The sequence below is a fragment of the Chelon labrosus genome, assembly GCF_963514085.1.
Source record: "Chelon labrosus genome assembly, chromosome: 18".
NCBI classification, from domain to species: Eukaryota; Metazoa; Chordata; class Actinopteri; order Mugiliformes; family Mugilidae; genus Chelon; species Chelon labrosus.
Window position 1 is genome coordinate 10,244,917 of NC_140351.1, and position 5,279 is coordinate 10,250,195.

Below are 5,279 nucleotides of genomic sequence, written 5' to 3' on the forward strand. Positions count from 1 at the left end.
GATCTGTAATGAGACCTTATTCCGGACACCCCACCCAGCTTGCCTGTAAATTTCAACCGCCACTCTACCATACATACTTAATCAGCTAATGTTGCTTTATTCCTTATTATTAATTTGCTCCCGTTTCTGATTTATCTAAAGCCCTCCGCATCGCACCAATATTTTGTCTCCTTTTCAGTTCAGGGAGGCAGAGAAAGAAAAAAGAAAAAGCTGCGCGCTCATTCATGTACTTAGGGGATTGCATCTGTAATGAATTGACTGACTGTTTAGGCATACATAACACAGCCTACTACTCACCTTAATAATGTAAGCGGGTCGTAACTCCTGCTAACCCAAGGGTGCATAAGGCGTTCATACACACATACACACAGCCACACTCCCAAACACACACAGCCTACCTATATTAGCCGCTGACCTCTACGTTTGCCGGGTCCTCTCATTGTCACATTGCAGCCGCAATGGAATATAAATGTTTTATGATAGGGGGAGAAAATGCTGTGCGCCTTTTGTGTGCGTATGTGTAATTGCGTGTCTTTATGCATGTGGTTTAGTGACCAGATTGATACTTAGAGGCCACAAAGCTAGTAAATGCTTACTCTTACTTTTTTTATTATTCTCACTTTTAATATAGACCAGTAATGGGACACTGACGCTATAAAATATACAATACGCTGTAAATACACACAAATACATTAGAAGGATCATACAAATAAATCGTATATAAAACACCTTTTTATCATCTTTGCCTAAATTAGTTTCTCCACCTTATGAGGCAGAGGAAGCGCCTGTCCGTCATTTGTTGTTTGCACTATTTTAAGCCGGTGTCCGAAATGCATGTGGCAGACATAAACAGAGCCAGTCTGCCAGCATTACCCATCAAATATTAACATCACATTAAATGGACTGAATCCCTCTTTTTTCCAATGCGCGCACCACGCGCTTATGAATGCCTTTCCTGTGTGTATCTTTGGGTTACTATTTCACCGCCGTTTAGCCTGCACGCACACAAACTCACAGCTGAGCACATAACTTAGCATATGCATAATTGAAAGGTGCACACACACACACCAACTGACACACACATGCATCACACAGGGCTATGTGTTGACCTGTGAGTCATTGCTGTCAGCATTGATTTCCTTTTCCCAGAGTGACCTCTGTCACCGCGGCGATAGAGTGGCCGATATTTCACCAGTACTGCCAGGTCTCTCTCTTTCACTCAGGCCTCCTGTCTTTCACGCTTTCTGTCTTTTTCTTTGTCATACTCTTTTGAGCTCCTCTCTATACGTCTTGTCCTTTGTCCCTGTCCATGTCTCTCTTTAATACTCCCGTCTGTTTACTTTCCTTTTCAGCGTCGTGTACAGTTTGGACTGACCTCGCGGCAACTGTGCCGACACATTCTACTCACTCGTCCTCTCAAATGTTTAAAAAAAGAAAATATGTTTTTGAGTCGACTGAGTGGAATTGAGTGCTGAATATTCTCCCTGTCTCTCGTCCTTGGTGTCCTCCTTTCAGAGCAAGCGACGTCCTACACTATTATTGCATCAAATATATTCTCTTCCCAAAGAGGGAAGCCAAGTTATTATGTCATTAGAGTAATCGTATCTCTAATTTCATCTTTGATTCTTTCTTCTGTATTTGATTTTGTCGGCTTTTTGATTCGATTTCGGAGATTTGTGTGCAGCTGGCCCCGTTTTGAAAATGAGCGAAGCAGAAACGCAGTCATTTTCCTTTTTTTTTCCCGTCTGTAGTTTATTTATACAGTTGCACTCTGTGTATCGGTGTCTTCACCCCCTTCTCTCGTGATAGTGTGTTGCTGTGATCAACAAGATGCTAATTCTTGGCAATTAGTCAGGGGTGACACACTCTCACACCTTTACTCCTGGGTGCTGTCAAACTTGATCACAGTTTACAGCACTTGAGAAAATCAATTTCTACAAAACAAATTTTTCCTTTATTGAGCAGAGACTAATTAAAAAGTCAGAGTCAGAGTTGTGTCAGGGTTAAAAAATTCAACTTATTTACACAGTTTTATTAATCATTGCTACAGATGTCTGCTTGTGACTAAATAATGTAGTTTTCTTTTCTATATCCTAGCTGTTTGAGGACGATCTGAGGACTTTGCTGCTGATTGATCTTGCTGGACCTGTGGTTCACATCCCACACAGGTATGTTAAGCCTGGTTTCTAGCTGTTTCTTATCAGAATACGAGTCTGGTAATGTGCCAATGTACCAATCGGAACCATTTTATTGGAAACAAATTGAACTCCAAGTTGCTCAGATGACATGTAAGATTATGTCACTGCTACGTTACTGTTGCATTTTGTTCAGCTCCTCAAAAAGCCTTCGTAAGCCATTTGATTGTCCCAGCAGATCCTTGGCAGGGCACAATCTGCTCCCAACGGAGTGACTCCACTCCAAATTTTCTCCCACAAAAATGCTGTGGGCGGGGGAAGTTCGGTTTGGCTTCCAGGCTACATCTTCCCTTCTCATCAACGAGACTTGGAAAAGTTTACTCTTGTCTGAAATTACTAACAACTTCATGAATCAGCCACACACACACACATTCTTACACATACACAGTTACCCCACTGTAGAGAAAGGTAACAGCGTTGGCCTCAGGGACTCTGTCTATCCTTAGGGAAGTTGAGCTCCTTAGGGAGTCTCTGCAACACCACTGTCCCCATGGCAATATGCAAATCCCTATATGATATTTCCCACCATGCACCGCTCCAAGGCCCCTAAAGACTTGCTCTGTTTCTACTTTAGACCTTTCTGGAAAGACAGGTTTTTATTTTAAGTTTCAGACATTTTGACAAAACTAATGAAAGTAGCATTTTCTGAAAGTAAATCTACATGCTCATACATATGTACCTGCTCCAAAATGTTTCCTTCGCTAGCTAGACACATGAACCCGTCAGACCAGGGAGAGGTTTGATATTAAATGCCATTTTTTTTATGCCATTGAAAACTGTCCTGCAAGTACGAGATGTACGAGCTCTTCCTTCACATCAACTTTCCATTGGACTGGAAAGTATTAGATTTTCTTGTAATGGCATAAAATTGGTCAGTTGATTTTCTTAATATTGCAGTTTATATTTGTTTTTTTTAAAGGCACATCCAAACATAGTCAAAAGCGAGCAGTCGGTAGCTTGACAGTCTGCAGTGCAGCCAATTAAAGTGCCCAGCCAAGCAGGAATCAGTGGTCTGGCACAGTTGTGGCACACCCAGGTCTGTGGCTGATCGGAGGTTTCTTTTCCACTCCCGTTAAAGGCTCCGAAGGACGTGATGGATCCTCAGTCAGCGCGCTTGCTGTCAGAGACGCGGGGATTTGCATCACACCTTGAGCGTTTTAAATGGCTGCACATATAATAATGATAATAAAAAAAAAAAAAAAAAAAAAAAAATGAAATGAGTAAATCAGGTCTCATGAAATGAAATGACAGGCAGGTTGAAACAGCGGGTGAGTGTGTGTGTTTCTTGCCACCAGCGTCAACATTAAACACATCAGATTGAAGCCACCCTCCAGGGTAGCATCACTCAGCCAGGTGTGTGTGTGTGTGTGTGTGTGTATGTGTGCGTGTTGGTGCATGGTGAAACCTAAGTCTTTTATCTACTTTTCCGTTTTCTCTGTTTTTTTATTTTTTTATTGTTTATCTACAAATTTATTTATATATTTCTGCCAAAATGGTGCACAGAACACACACACATACACAGACGCACACACACACACATTGATCTATCGATGTATTGATGTGTGAGCGGGTGTCAGTTTCAGTCTCCCCCAATTTTTTTAATTATTTTCCCTCAGTGTAATCTCCTGCAGAGTTTCTTACGCTTGAGTTAACTTGAGTGCTGTTTTCCTTTGCCAAAAGCAGTCAAATGCAAAAAGTTAGTTAGGTAAAAAAAAAAAAAAAAGCTTTGACAGAATATCCCGATTCTCATTTGGGAAAGGGAGGAACTTATCTTATTTCACGCTCAGACAGTATCCCTCAGTGTAACTGTTCTAATTCTGAACTTTTCTCTCTTAACAGAAGTGATAAGATATTTAGGTTTTAAGAGACTGGCGGTACGTCATGGTTCCATTATTATTTTCCTCATGGTTCTGCTTGTTTTTTTTTTTCCTGTCCACCTGTTTCTCTTTTCTTCTTTGCGCTGACAGTCGTATCGCAGATTCACAATACTCTCTGCCTCCGTCTCTATCGCTCCCTTCTCTGTTTCTTCCTCTCCTTACCTCTCTCTCTCTCTCCCGCTTCTCTCTCAGGGCGGAGGGGGTAGGAGGATATGTCTCTTTTTCTCCATATTGACTTTCTCAGGTCAGGCTCCTTTTCTCCTATTAGGCCAAGCTAACTGATCAATACGCGGGCCTGGTGGGCCGCTGTATGGACATGGAGACAGGCACACACAACCGGCAGTGCCCCGGCCAAGTGCCACACTCATTAACAAACACACACACACACACACAGAAACACTTACATATCTAGCCATTCACACACTCATGAAAATATAATGTTTATTAATAATAACACCAAATGTCTAAACTTCCCTACCAGTTATACCGATCAGGCGTAACATTATGACCATCTTCCCACTATCATGCAGGTCTCTCCTTGTTCCTCCAAAACGGTTGTGGCTCATCAGAGAATGGACACGGGCCTTCTCAGGGTGTCCTGTGATGTCTGGCAACAGAATGTTGTTCGTGAGAGTCTTTGGGTCCTACGGGTTGAGGGGGAAGTCCTATGGGTTCAGATCACTTTGGGATCTAGTGAATTTGGAGCCCAGGTCAACGCCTTGTGCTGTTCTTCATGTTTTTTGAGTTGTTCCTAAACCGTTTTTGTGGGATCCCCTGCTAGGGATTGCTTCTGCCATCGAGGAGTGTCATTGCTATGGGGTGGGGGTGCCGGTGCCTGGTCTGGCCTAGGTGGGTGCTACATGTCTAAGTAACATCCATATGAATGAATGCCAGGTCCAAAAGTTTCCCAGCATAACACTGTATTGTCACAAGAAGGTCAATGTTATTTACTTCTCCTTTCAGTGGTTTTAATGTTGTGGCTGATCGGTGTATTTAGAACTGAAGAAGCAGGTTGAGTGGTGAAATGTCTTAAAGACAACAAATTTGTTTCGGTTTTTAGTGCAGAAGGTTTAACACACCTAAAACCTGACACTAAAAAGTTTTTAACAAATCTTAACAAAACTGATCTTAATGCCTACATTGATTAGTCTCAATGCTTAGAGAAGCACCTTTGGGACTGTGAGGTCACTGGTTCAATGGCCATATT